The following is a 14,498-nucleotide window of genomic DNA, read 5'->3' as shown; positions in this document are numbered from 1 at the left end:
CTGTCTCCAAAGAGTGGTATTGCTGCTGAAAATAGGAAATTGCAGATTAAAATTGTTTGGGAGTTTTATGTTTTGCCTTTCCACATTAGGCCAGGTTTTCAAACCAGGCACTTATGCATGTATATTTGATTACACCTAATTAATGTACACCACTAAGATGCAATGTGCTTGCAGGAACCAGTTATTTGCTAGTACACATGGTCAGATGGGTGCTTTACAGCCTTTGACCCTGATCTGTGCAGATGGATGCTTACACGAGTTCAGAGCTTGCTACAGGAAAGGGGCCTAGGTGGTGCACATATCATATGTGCTCACAGATATATACAAACATACAATTTTTTATCAGATTAACAATAGACTAGCCAATACACGTGTACTATGACAGAAATAGTATGTTTTATAGGTTGCCAGTGGAATAGAATGTTCAACCATCTTTTTTTGCTTTCATTTTCAGTCTCAAACACAGATTAATCATGCCCATCCTTATTATGACTGAGGGATTTAGTAGTGCTCCAGTAATCAGGTTTTTCTAAATTACATGTTCTTTGGCATTTGTGCTAAAGAGGATGATACAGATGGAAAAAGGCACTTACCTAGTACTAATGCATGGAAAAATTATAAGGAGGCCTTGCTGTTCACTGGCATTAAACAAAATGTACTAGGCACTCTTAAGAGTTTTGATTTAAAGGGGGGGGAACAATCTTACTGACTTCTATAGGTGATCATTCAGGTTTCTTTCTATGCAGAAAAATTTCAAATGAGGCAACTTCTTAAAGCAGACTGAATGCTGTTACTTTGATTCTGCCACAAATGAAGAATTAAGTGACTGAATGCAGGATGCATGATATGTAAAACAGTAATGAACTTAGTGAATGTGTAGATTTGTGCCATTTTATGCAGAGCACATTACCAAAAGACAAATATAAATTGGCTATTCCTGGTCCAGGTGTTAATTGTACAAAAATGTTAACCTTTTTGAGTCCTCTTTTACTACTGGCTACAGAAATGATTCCACACTGCAGAAGAGCAGAACGAAACACAACAATAAAAACAAATGAAAGCTTTCTCATTAATTTTTTCATGAGCATTTTAAAAAAATCTTCAGATTTGAAATTAATAGGTAGAGAGAATATTTTAAAATAGCTTCTTTACAAAGGTTTCTTGTTATTTATTAACAGGCTAAAACTGTCTAATCTTATATATAATAAATATAAATACACACACACATTTCTTTTTGAAATGTACCCCAAATATTTTCTTAGCTCCATTACAATACTTTTTCTTCTCTGGCATTAGCAACAACAGATTCAGAATGGTGGATGACTGCCAGTTGCAAGCCGCAGTTCCTCATGCAGCTCTATCAAAGATAGCTGTTGGACCTTGTCTACTGCTCCTATGGGAAAAGCTCATATTCAGGAGACTGAAGGAAGATTTGATGAACAATTGAGGGGGACAGTGTCCTGATAGTAGCTATTTGAAGACTGGATGGAGAATCAGGGAAACAAAGACAAGAAAAAAAATTGTGAGGACTCTCTGCAGATGAGAAATAGTATCAAGACTCCATGACCGCTCAAAGCTGCCTTTAGGCTAGAAAAGTGTCATCACTGTGTAGAAGTCCAAATTCTGTCTTAAATATTCAACAATATTCTTTATTTCCCTCTCTTGCTCTGAGTGCTCTTCTCCTCTGCCTTCATAGCCATCCTTCCCTTCCTCTGGTCTCTCCTACTCTACTTCTCCTCTTCATTTTGTTTTCTTCATCTTCCTTTCTTCCCCACCAAAATAGTAACCCCACCATGCAATACCATAGGCCGAACTTTCTCAGGGATTCCAGATGGTGTGTTCCTAGAACCACCCGACCTGGTGCTTCTGCTGAATTGCCACCTCACGCACACATTTAGCAATATCTCTGATTCTGCATTAGTCTATTCCAGGGGTTCTCAAACTTCATTGCACTGCAATCCCCTTCTGACAACAAAAATTACTACATGACCCCAGGAGTGGGGATTGAAGCCTGAGCCCGCTTGAGCCCGGCTGCTCCAGGATGGGGGACCAAAGCCCAACGGCTCAGCCCCAGGTCGGGGGGCCTGTAACCTGAGCCCTGCCACCCAGGGCTGAAGCCTGAGGGCTTCAGCTTTGGCCCCAGGCTGCAGAAAGTCTAACACCAGCCCAGCAAACCCATTAAAATGGGCTTGCTACCCACTTTGGCATCCCGACCCACAGTTTGAGAACCGCTGGTCTATTCCAATATCTCCCCCTGCCTCCCAGAAAACCTCACTGGTTGCAGTCTATAAATAACAGGATAATCCACTAAGGCGAAGAAGGATAGAGGGTGAGTGGAAGAGATAGTTGCTGAGAAGAAGAGAGAAAAATTAATAAGGAATATATAATTTTCCTGTCTGAAATGATAGGACACTGAAATAATCTTATTTAACTGCTAAAGAATTGCATTGAGATGTTCTGTGTCATGTCCTAGTGTGGTGTGTCTGGAGGATGGCCCCTCATAACATGAGTCAATGTGACACTTATTTAGGCTCATTGCTAGCATTTCAGACAGTGTATTGTAGTCACATGATATTTAAGCCTGAAGCATATGTGGTGCAGCAATACAAATGGCCAGGAAAGGGGTTGTTTATCACATCTAAGGTATTGCTGATGTGTGTGTCTCTTACCAGTTCAGATGGTCAGTTTTATCATTTTGCAGTTTTTAAGTGAATAGAGTAAGCTGCAGCCCTCTGCTCTCAAGGTGAGCTGAATGGGGGCTGAACCTAGGGTGACCAGATATCCCAATTTTATAGGGACAGTCCCAATTTTTGGCTCTTTTTCTTATATAGACTTCTATAACCCCCCACCCCAGTCCCGATTTTTCACATTTGCTGTCTGGTCACACTAGCTGAACCTCAGCTAGATCCCACAGAAGAAATTCTGGAGGAATCAGCAAGAATTCCCCTTGTGGGGTTGCCATGGAGTACAGGCTCTGTGCCTGGCCAGCTCTGCAGGACAATGTGAAGGGAAGGAGAGTGCTATTGCCTGCTTTCAACCCGCCTCCTCCCATTATGGACACTTAGGGCCTGTGTGGAGCTAGGAGGGCAGGACAACTATGCTCTCTTTGGCTTCTGGCCAATTACTGCAAAGAGGTGCAAAAGTGGAGATGCTCCTTGAGTCCTCCCCAACCCCTGCACTTCTGAGTAGGGGCTGGGCAAAGTCTGACGCACAGGAAGAGAAAGCCCTGGCCCCCTTTCCTGGGTAAAGGATGTACAACTGATGCCATCTGAACTGTGAGATGGGTTTGAGCCCTGTACCTTCGCATCTAGGGCTGTGAAACACTGTCACTTGAGCTGAAGGACGGAGCTCAGTAGCAAAGAAAAACTGTGGCTGGCCCATGCTGTGTAGACTTCTGGGCTTGGATTAGAACCCAGACTCTAGGACCAGCTGTGGATCTTTCTTTGCTATGTAGACATACCCTAAGTCAATGCTAGGAAAGTTATACCAGTAAATCTTGCTAGTATAGATGCCACTTCTAATGCCAGTAATCTGCTTTTGTTGGTATAACTTAATAAACATTTTATTTATTAAACTTTTTCAATCTTTTGTCTTATAACAAACCAAACAAATTCTGCATCACTGCATTAGTTTACACTCAGTTCACTTCTTTATGATTTTTATAACTCTAGTTTCCAATGCAGTAACTACCCACAGCTCCCATTAACTTCAATGGGAACTGTGGGTGTTTAGAAAATCAGTCCTTTTTCTTTTTTTCTTTTTTTTTTTAAGGAAGGTTCTAATTCCAAGGTACAAGATAACCTTAAGACAAGTGTACAGGCTTGCTAAGATGCCAAAATCCTAATTACTAAGATGGATGAACTTGAGTGGCTGGTATTAAATGAGGATACTGATATAATAGGCATTACAGAAACTCGGTAGAACAATGATAATCAATGGGACATGGTAATACTAGGATACAAAATACATAAGAATGACAGAGTAGGTCATGCTGGTGGGGGAGTGGACTTGTATATGAAAGAAAGCATAGAGTCAAATATAATAAAACTCATAAACGAATCAAACTGTCCTGATAGAAATTCCATGCTTAAGTAATAATAGCATAGCAGAAGGAATATAGTAACAACCATCTGACCAGGATGGTGACATGCTTGTGAAATGCACAGGGAGATTGGAGAGACTATAAAAATAGAAAACCCAATAATATGGGGGACCATTCCCACATTCAGAGCTGGACTTAGGGGAAGGCGACCCAGGTGACCACCTGGGGTGACAGGCCTGGAGGGTGCGGGGCTCAGGGTGCTGTAAAGTATTCAAAGTTTAACAAATGAAGGGGGATGCAGAAGATGCTCCTCGCCTGGGCCGTCATTTGGTCTAGGGCTGGCCCTGTCCACATTGACTGGGTATATGTCACTTCAAGATGGGATGCATCAATAACATATCTAGACATTCTAATAACTGCTTCTTGGAGCAGCTAGTCCTGGAACCCACTGGGGGAGAGGCAATTCTTAGTCCTAAGTGGAGCACAGGATCTGGTCTAAGAGGTGAATATAGCTGAACTGCTCAATAATAATGACCAAAATGTAATTAAATTTAACATCCTTATAAGGGAGGGGAAATACTAAAGAATCGCACAACAATAGCATTTCATTTCAAAATGGGGAGTTACACAAAAATGAAAAAGCTAGTTAAATGGAAAGTAAAAGGAAAGCCTCCAAGCTGCCTGGAAACTATTTAATAACACCATAACAGATGGTCAAACTAAATGTATACCTCAAATTTAAAAAACAGTAAGAGGACCCCAAAATGGTCAGTTTTCACAATGGAAAGGAATAAATAGTGGGGTCCCCCAAGAATCTGTACTGGGATCAGTGCTGGTCAACATGTTCATAAGTTATCTGGAAAAGAGGGTAAACAATGAGGTGGCGAAGTTTGCAGATGATACAAAATTACTCAAGATAGTTAAGTCCAAAACTGACTGTGAAAGGTTACAAAAAGCTGGCCCTTTGTAACTTCAAAAAACTAGGTTCTGAGCAACAAAATGGCAGATGAAATTCATTGATGATAAATGCAAAGTAATGAACATTGGAAAAAATAACCCCAATTATACTTATAAAATGATTAGCTCTAAGTTAGCTGTTTCTACTTAAGAAAGATCTTGGCGTCATCATGGATAGTTCCTTGAAAACATCTGCTCAATGTACAGCGGCAGTGAAAAAGCTAACAGAATGTTAGGATAGATATTAAAACAAAAAATATCGTAATGCCACTATATAAATCCATCATACACCCACCCCACTTGGAATACTATGTGCAGATCTGATCACCCCATCTCACAAAAGAAACATTAGAACTGGAAAAGGCACAGAGAAGGACAACAAAAATGATTAGGGAGATGGAACAACTTCCATATGAGGAGAGATGAAAAAGATTGGGAGTGCCTGGCTTGGAAAAGAGACAACTAAGGGGGGATAGGATAGAGGTCTCTAAAATCATGAATGGCCTGGAGAAGGTGAATAGGGAAGCGTTATTTGCCCCTTCACATAACACAAGAACCAGGGGTCACCCAATGAAATTAATAGGCAGCAGGTCTAAGGAAGTACTTCTTCACACAAAGCACAGTGAATTCATTGCCAGGGGTGTTGTGAAGGCCAAAAGAATAACTGGGTTCAAAAAGAATTAGCCACGTTCATGGAGGATAGGTCCATCAATGGCTTAGCCAAGATAGTCAGAGATGCATCCCAATGCACTGGGTGTCCCTAAGCCTCTGTTTGCCAGAAGCTGGAAATGGGTGACAGGGCATGGATCACTTGATGATTATCTGCTCTGTTCATTCCCTCTAAAGCATCTGGCATTGGCCATGATCAAAATACAGGATACTGGGCAAGATGGACCCAGTTTCGCCGTTCATACATTAAGCTTGCCCATTTTGACCTCTCGCTATAACTAGAAGTAACAGGTTTAAACTGAAGAGAAAAAAAATAAAACTGAGTGTTAAGAAATATGCTCTAACTGTGAGGTGTGTGGAATGTAGAATAATCTCCCAAGAGAGGCGGAAGAATGAACGATGCATTTCAGAACATACTACAGAGATCATTTTTTTTTGCTTTGGCAGCAGCAGGAAAGACTGATGACCTAATATGTTTTCCCCAGATCTAATTTATAGGATTCTCAATGCTTCCTGTGTAACGATGGTGGGGCACTAAAAATAAAATAAAATAAAAAACATGACACGTTTTTCACATCTTTTGTTTCCAAATCCTCTAGATTTGGTGGCCTTTCTTGGCTGTGTCTGAGCAACTGTACGTGTTTCAGCTAATAGCCAAATGCAGCAAGTAACTGCAAAGCACTATTTGCATTCTCCTTCTTTGTAGTAGGTGGCCAAGAATTGTTCATTTCCCAGAGCATTTACAACTGCAGTGATTCTTCCAAATCTGGAGACTGAAACGTTAATGAGAAAGCTATAGGATAGGTACATTGGGGAGCACAGTCGTCAATTTCATTTTCGTTGCCCTTCCTGACAGCAAAGTTGTGTATTTAAATGAGTAAATACAGAACAGATGACAAGCTCAAGAAGAGAAGAAAAACTAGTGCTGTTTAAAAACTTTGAATCTTGAGTTACATTTTGACACACATTTTGTTTCACTGCAACAGAGTAAGCTCAGTAACACCTCATCAATTCAGCACACCATGAAGCCAAGCAAAATCTACTGTACCTTAACAACCCAGTACCAAAAAAAGCTTGCCATTTCAATGCCTCGTGGTGGTTTTTTCAACTGTAGCTTGGTAAAAGCCCATTTCATCATCTGTGGTGCAGGTCAGTCTCCACACTGGTCCCATCACCACACACACATTAGGTTACATGCCCAAAATTCTGCCCCTTCCTTGGAATATTCTTTGTTTTAAGTTAAAACACAAATATAAACATTAGCCAGAACTTTCCCTCCAAAATCCCATGTCAGCCCTTCTCTCTAACTTTTATCCTCCTGAATTGATGCTAGTGAGACCCAGCTACTTTGGCTGTCAGGAAGAGTCAGCTATGTAGCTCTGCATTCCCCTGCCAGGTACTAGAACTTGACATTCCGTCACACTAACCCTAACAATGCAAGACAGGAAGGGGTTTATTTAGTTCAAGTTTTAGATAGCTGAAGCAATCTTAGAACCATTAACAATTATCTTAGAGAACTCATGGAGGACAGGTGAGGTCCCAGAGGGCTGGAGAAGGGCAAACATAGTACCTATCTTTACAAAGCAGAACAAAAGGGACCTGGGGAATTATAGACCAATCAACCTTACTTTGATACCTGGAGAGATACTGGAACAAATTATTAAACAATTTGTAAGATCCTAGAGAATAATAGGATTATAAGGAGTAGCCATGATGGATTTATCAAAAACAAAGGACACCAAACCAACTTAATTGCCTTCTTTGACAGGGTTGCTAGCCTCATGGATGGGTGGAAAGCAGTAGACATGATATATCTTGATTTTATTAAGACCTTTGACACAATCCCACATTACATTCTCATAAGCAAACTAGGGAAATGTGGTCTAGATTAAATTACTACAAGGTGAATGCACAACTGATTGTAAGACCTTACTCAAAGAGTAGTTATCCATGGTTCATTGTCAAACTGGGTGGGGGGAACATATCCAGTGGGGTCCCAAAGATGTCTGCCCTGGGTCTGCTACTCTTCAATATCTTCATTAATGTTTTGGGTAATGGAGTGGAGAGTATGCTTATAAAATGTGCAGATGACACCAAATTCGGTGGTGTTGCAAGCACTTTGTCAGACAGAATTTGGATTCAAAATGCCCTTTACAAATGGAAGAATTGGTCTGAAATGAACAAGGTGAAACTCAATAAAGACAAGCACAAAATCCTTCACTTAAGAATTTAAAATATAATCATAGAATCATAGAACTGGAAGGGACCTCAAGAGGTCATCTAATCCAGTCTCCTGCACTGAAGGCAGGACTAAGTATTATCTAGACTGTCCGTGACAGGTGTTTGTCCAACCTGTTCTTAAAAATCCCCAATGATGGAAATTCCACAACCTTCCTAGGCAATTTATTCCAGTGCCTCACCGCACATAGATGTGAACTGCGCTCTAACCCAGCATCTCCCACACCACAAACCTCGGAGGCACAGGAAGGGGAGAGAACACAGAGCTAGGCACAGACCATGACACATCTCCTGTACACAATTCATCTTCCTCCTCAGATGGGGGGATTATGCCTCCACCACCAGCCTCAGCGGATGACTTTAAACAGTTTCAAGAGCTGTTCAAGAGAGTCGCAAAAAGCCAAAACATCTTACTAGAGGAGGTAAAGACAAACCAGCCCAAGCTGGTACAAATACTGCAACTCACATCTACCTCCAAGATTGCCCTTCCCATCAACAAGGCCATCTTGGATCCTACAGAGACAGTCTGGCAGACACTGCCTCTATTCCACCCACCTGCAAAAGAGTGGATAGACAATATTACTTACCATCCAAAGGGACAGACTTTCTATTTGCGCACCCACCTCCCAACTCCCTACTTTTTGCTGAGGCAGTAAATCACCATAACAAACAGCCACAATTTGGATTACACCCCCTGACAAACAACACAAAAGATTTGACTTGTTCAGACACAAAGTATATTCCTCCAGCACCCTTCAGTTTCGAGTGGCTAATTATTCAGCACTACTGGCCAAATACAACTACAACAACTATGGGAAACTTGCCCAGTTCACAACTGAGCTCCCAGAGGAAAAACAGACACAATTCTAGGCCATTGTCACTGAGGGCCAGCTCATATCCAAAACAGCCCTTCAGGTGACATTAGTCACAGCAGACACGGCAGCCAGAATGACAACCACACCTGTAGTAATTCACTGAGCCTCATGGCTTCAGGCCTCGGGGATACCAAAAAAACTCCAGACAAAAATAGAGGACTTACCTTTCAACTGGGAACAACTCTTCTCTCAGAAGATGGACGAGGTGCTTCATTCAGTGAAGGACTCTCAGGCCATGCTCTGCACTTTGGGGATTTACAAATACACACCGCCTGCAAAAAGAAGGAGATACCAACCATATCAGAGACCTAGAGACTCCTCAATCAACAGCGACCATACGATAACCAACACCAACGTCAACGATCACAATGCCGGTGGACATCTCTGTGACGGGTTGGATCACAGAAACCTCCTGGGGACTGCCACATGATGTGCCAAGACTACTTCTGCTCCTGATTTCCTGCCCTGTCAGCTTAGGACTTCAATACCCTTCCTGGACCCGCTAGCCTGCTGCAAATCCAGACCCAGGTCTGAACTATGTCCCTTAACAGCTGCAGGCTTAATTGAAAGCAACTTAAGAAGTGTTCCTGCCTTTAACACTCAGATGCTCAACTCCCAGTGGGGTCCAAACTCTAAATAAATCTGTTTTATCCCGTATAAAGCTTATCAGGGTAAACTCATAAATTGTTCACCCTCTATAACACTGATAGAGAGATATGCACAGCTGTTTGCTCCTCCCCCCTCCCCCGCCAGGTATTAATACATACTCTGGGTTAATTAATAAGTAAAAAGTGATTTTATTAAAGTGGTTCCAAGTAGGACAGACAGAACAAAGTGAATTACCAAACAAATTTAAGTGGTTTTAAGGATTTAAGTGGTTCCAAGTAGTGACAGACAGAACAAAGTGAATTACCAAACAAAATAAAATAAAACACGCAAGTCTATGTCTAATCAAACTGAATACAGATAAAACCTCACCAGTTCCAGTAAGCTTCCTTTTACAGACTAGTTACCTTCTAATCTGGGTCCAGCAATCACTCACACCCCCTGTAGATACTGTCCTTTGTTCCAGTTTCTTTCAGATATCCTTGGGGGTGGAGAGGCTCTCTCTTTAGCCAGCTGAAGACAAAATGGAGGCAAAAACTCCCAGGGGGTTAAATAGACTTTCTCTTGTGGGTGGAGACCCTCTCCTCTCTCCTATGCAAAGTCCAGCTACAAAATGGAGTTTTTGGAGTCACCTGGGCAAGTCACATGTCCATGCATGACTGAGTTCCTTACCAGCCAAGTCACATTCCTGGGAAAGCTCAGATGTGGATTGGCATCTTCAAATTCATTGTTGGCTTAAGGGCTTTTTGATTGGGCACTTACTGAGAATAGTCTTTTCTCAGGAAGCTGACCAACTGCTTCACTAAAACCTGCTTAGAATCAGACAAGTATACAGCCAATATTCATAACTTCAAACACAAAAATGTTACATGCATACAAATAGGATTAATAGATTCAGTAGATCATAACCTCTACAGAGATATGTTACATGGCATATGTAGCATAAAACATATTCCAGTTATGTCATATATATACATTCATAAGCATATTTCCATAAAGCCTTATGGGGGGCACCATCAAAACCTCAATCTCAGGTACCAACTTCTCAGTCAGCACCTCCAAAACCGCAATTTTGAAAAGTTGGTTGAGGGTCTGAACGATCTCCCTCACAAAACAACGCTCAGGCTTGACGCATCCCCAATTTTTGCTATCGACTCCATCCCTTTTACCACATCTGGGCCACTATAAATCAGACCAGTAGATGCTGGAAGTTACACTATCCCCTTTACCTCCTGCCCACCTAACCTATCCCCTTCCCCATCCCTCTTCGGGGCCCCTTCTCACAAGCACCTACTACAACAAAAAGTTGATCATCTTCTACAACTAGGTGCTATGGAACAAGTACCACTACAATTGAGAGGGAAGAGATTCTACTCTCATTACTTCCTGACCCAGAAGAAAAGTGAGGGATGGAGACCCATCCTGGATGTGTAGAAGCTCAACAAGTTCGTCAGATCCCAAAAGTTCAAGATGTCCATTGGGTATGATACTCCCAGTGCTGCAACAGGGGACCGGGTTTCAGCCCTCGACCTCCAAGATGCTTATTTCCATATCACTATTCATCCTGCTCACAGGAAATTTCTACGATTCTCGGTACCATGAGAACACTTCCAATACAGAGTGCTACCATTCGGCCTATCCACAGCACCAAGAGTCTTCACCAAAACTCTAGCATTGGTAGTGGCACATCTATGTAAACATGGAGTAATGATTTCCATCTACCTGACAATTGCCTTATCAAATGCCTAACTCTACAAGACACAATGAATGCAGTTCAGTCCACTATCACACTATTCCGGGAGCTGGGTCTACAAATAAATAACGGAAATCAACCATAAACCCGATCCAGCAACTAGACTTTATCGGGGCACACCTCGATGCCATAGAAGCCAAGGCATCATTACCCTTTACCAGATTTACAAACCCCACAAACCTCATCTCAGAGATACAAGTCAGTCCTCAAGTTTGGGCTCGCACTGTCCTACAATTACTAGGATATACGGCAGCCACAACATTCGTGGTACGACATGCAAGACTACATATGCGATGCCTACAATGGCTAAGCATGGTGTACATACCAAGCAAACACAACCTACACAATTGGCTCATAGTTCCACCAAATGTCCTGAAATCATTACAATAGAGGATAAGACCACAAAATGTCTGTATGGGTATCCTTTTCCAACAGGAACCCCTGACAACAGTGATCACCACAGATGCCTCACCTATAGGCTGGGGTGCTCACATGTGTCAACACACGATACAGGGAAAATGGTCTCCAGGAAAGACTCAACTGCACATCAGTTTGCTAGAGCTGTGCACAGTCCACAATGTCTGCAGACATTTCCTGCCTCATACGGAACAAATCCATTCGAATTATGACTGACAATATCGCCTGTATGTTCTACATCAACAGGCAAGGAGGAGCTCAGTCACATTCTGTATGCACAGAAACCATGAGACTTTGGAATTGGTACATACAACACAACATAATCATCTCAGCGTGTTACCTGCCAGGCTGTCAGAATGCAATAGCAGACACGCTCAGCAGGTACTTCTCTCAGGATCACGAATAGGAGAGGAATGGAGAAGTTCTGAGCTCAATCTTCAAACCATGGGGCACTCCAACCATCAATCTGTTCACATTCCCGACGAATCACAAATGTGCGATGTTCTGCTCAAGAGCAGGACTGGGACTATGGTCATTAGGGGATGCCTTCCCCATCAAATGGGAGGCACAACTCATGTATGTGTTTCTACCAACACCAGTGATATTACACATGATACCCAAGATACAAGCAGACAGGGTCAAAATTATCCTTATAGCCCGACATGGCCCAGACAGGCACGGTATCCTTACCTGTTACACATGGTGATATGCGCCTCCTGTGTGCTCTCCCTTGCCAGCCGGATCTGCTGTCTCAACACAACGGTCACACTCTCCATCAGAACCTGGAACTATTCCACCTACAAGTGTGGCTCCTGAATGGTTCCACCATGTCGAAATAACCTGCTCAGAACAAGTTAAACACATGTTATTAAACAGCTGGAAACTGACTATGAGAAATACCTACCTTCAAAGCGGGAAGAGGTTCTCCACCTGGTGTCAAGGAAGACACTTGACGAGTGATTCAGCACCACTACCATTAATCTTAGAATACCTATTGGAGCTGAAAACCACTGGCTTAACGATAAGCTCGATCAGAGTCTATTTCTCACTGCACAAGGTGACTAACCTTTCCTTACAAAATGGGAAATTGCTGGCTGAAAAGAATCTGGAGGTTATAGTGGATCACAAATTGAATATGAATCAACAATCTGATGCAGTTGCAAAGAGGCTAATATCATTCTGAGATGTATTAACAGGAGTGTCACATGTAAGACAATAATTGTCCCACTCTCCTTGGCACTTGTGAGGCATCAGCTAGAGCACTCTGTCTAGTTCTGGGTGCCACACTTCAGGAAAGATATGGACAAATTGGAGAGAGCCCAGAGAGCAAACAAATGATAAAAGAAAGATTTTAAAAAACGGGCATGTTTAGTCTTGATAAAAGAAGACTGAGAGGGGACTTGATACCAGCTTTCAAATATGTTAAGGACTGTTAGAAAGGAAAGATCATACATTTGTGCAAGGAATACTACCACACCTTCACACTGCCCACCCCCCATGGCCCCAAAAAGCTTTGGGATGCTCACACTAAGGATTTATGGGGCACTATCTGCCCCACATGAATGTGAACATCAGAAATAGGACTGACCCTGACCCTTGAAGATCACCTGGCAATGTCACGCTAATTTAGAATACAGCTGGTGGGCAGCCAAAGAATATGTTATACTGGTCCACTGTATGCAGCACAGATTTTTTAGCGACTTCTGAGATCTTTACAGCCCTACACAGTTTGGGTACCCAACAGATCATATTTCACTATGTTCTCTCCTGCCAGTGCTTGTAATCTAAAGCACTTCTGGTAACAATCCCTGCATACCAAAACTTTAGGAGGACTGAGTGCAGGGTCTTCAGCTGTGGAACTCCTTTTCCTTTTTTTGATTCAACTGAGCTTGAATTTGATGTATGCAGTGTTGTTGTAGCCATGTTGGTTGCAGGATATTAGACAAGGTGGGTTAGTTTTCCTTTTATTGGACCAACTCCTATTGGTGAGAGAGACAAGCTTTCGAGCTACACAGAGTTCTTCTTCAGACCAATAAAATACATTACCTCACCCACCTGGTCTCTTGAATGTGTTGACATTTGGAGCACAAAGTAATGACCCATCTTTTGTTCAGGGCAAGAGCTGGTAGAGAATTTTTTGACAAAATAGTTTTTTTGTCAGAAAATACTGAGTTGACACAATAGAGGGCATGTACACCTCAGAATAACCCATGGCCCATTAGTCAGCTCACTCACCTGATGGAGAGCGGGGACTTGAACCTTAGTTGCTTCCATACTAGAGGAGTGCTCGAACCATCAGGCTATTGGTCTCACTCTTGCTCTTGTTCTCTCTGTAAAAAGGACTTGGCTTCATCCTGATGAAACTGGGAAAATTTTTGACACTTTGAACATTTTCACATAATGGGAAAACCCATTTCAGCCCACCCCAGTTCTACTCCTCAGGACTTTTGTAGGAAGGATGCTGTGAAGGACTGTCTTATTGGGTATTACTGATACTGTTTTGTGTTTTTTTTACTGTCACACATTGACATTTGGGGTACTGTTTGGATACAGATAGTGTCCATGGACAAATAACATACACAATGCTACGTATAAATTCATGTCAATTGTACACATTTTCGCAAATTAAATTTGGCCCTTGAGCACCTGGCAATTTGTAGCCATTAGACTCACAAAGTTTTGCCATTGCTGCTTTATAGGTTTCTGTGGCAAAGATGTAAAAGCACAATGACAATACATTGTTGAGTGACCGCACTCAGTATAGGGACAGCACTCATTTGTTTTGATGGGCGTCTGCAAAAACAATCAAACCTCAGTTAGAAAGACAAGCTTTTGCATTTGCTCCTGGTATTGGTGCTCTGTCCCCTGTGCTGCTGGGTTGCTGTCACATAGCATAATATCATTTTACAATCCGCATTGCTATGCAAGCAACAATTAAACT

Source organism: Dermochelys coriacea, chromosome 2 (genome assembly GCF_009764565.3).
Source record: "Dermochelys coriacea isolate rDerCor1 chromosome 2, rDerCor1.pri.v4, whole genome shotgun sequence".
Lineage (NCBI taxonomy): Eukaryota > Metazoa > Chordata > Testudines > Dermochelyidae > Dermochelys > Dermochelys coriacea.
Note: the sequence above shows the minus strand (reverse complement) of the source record.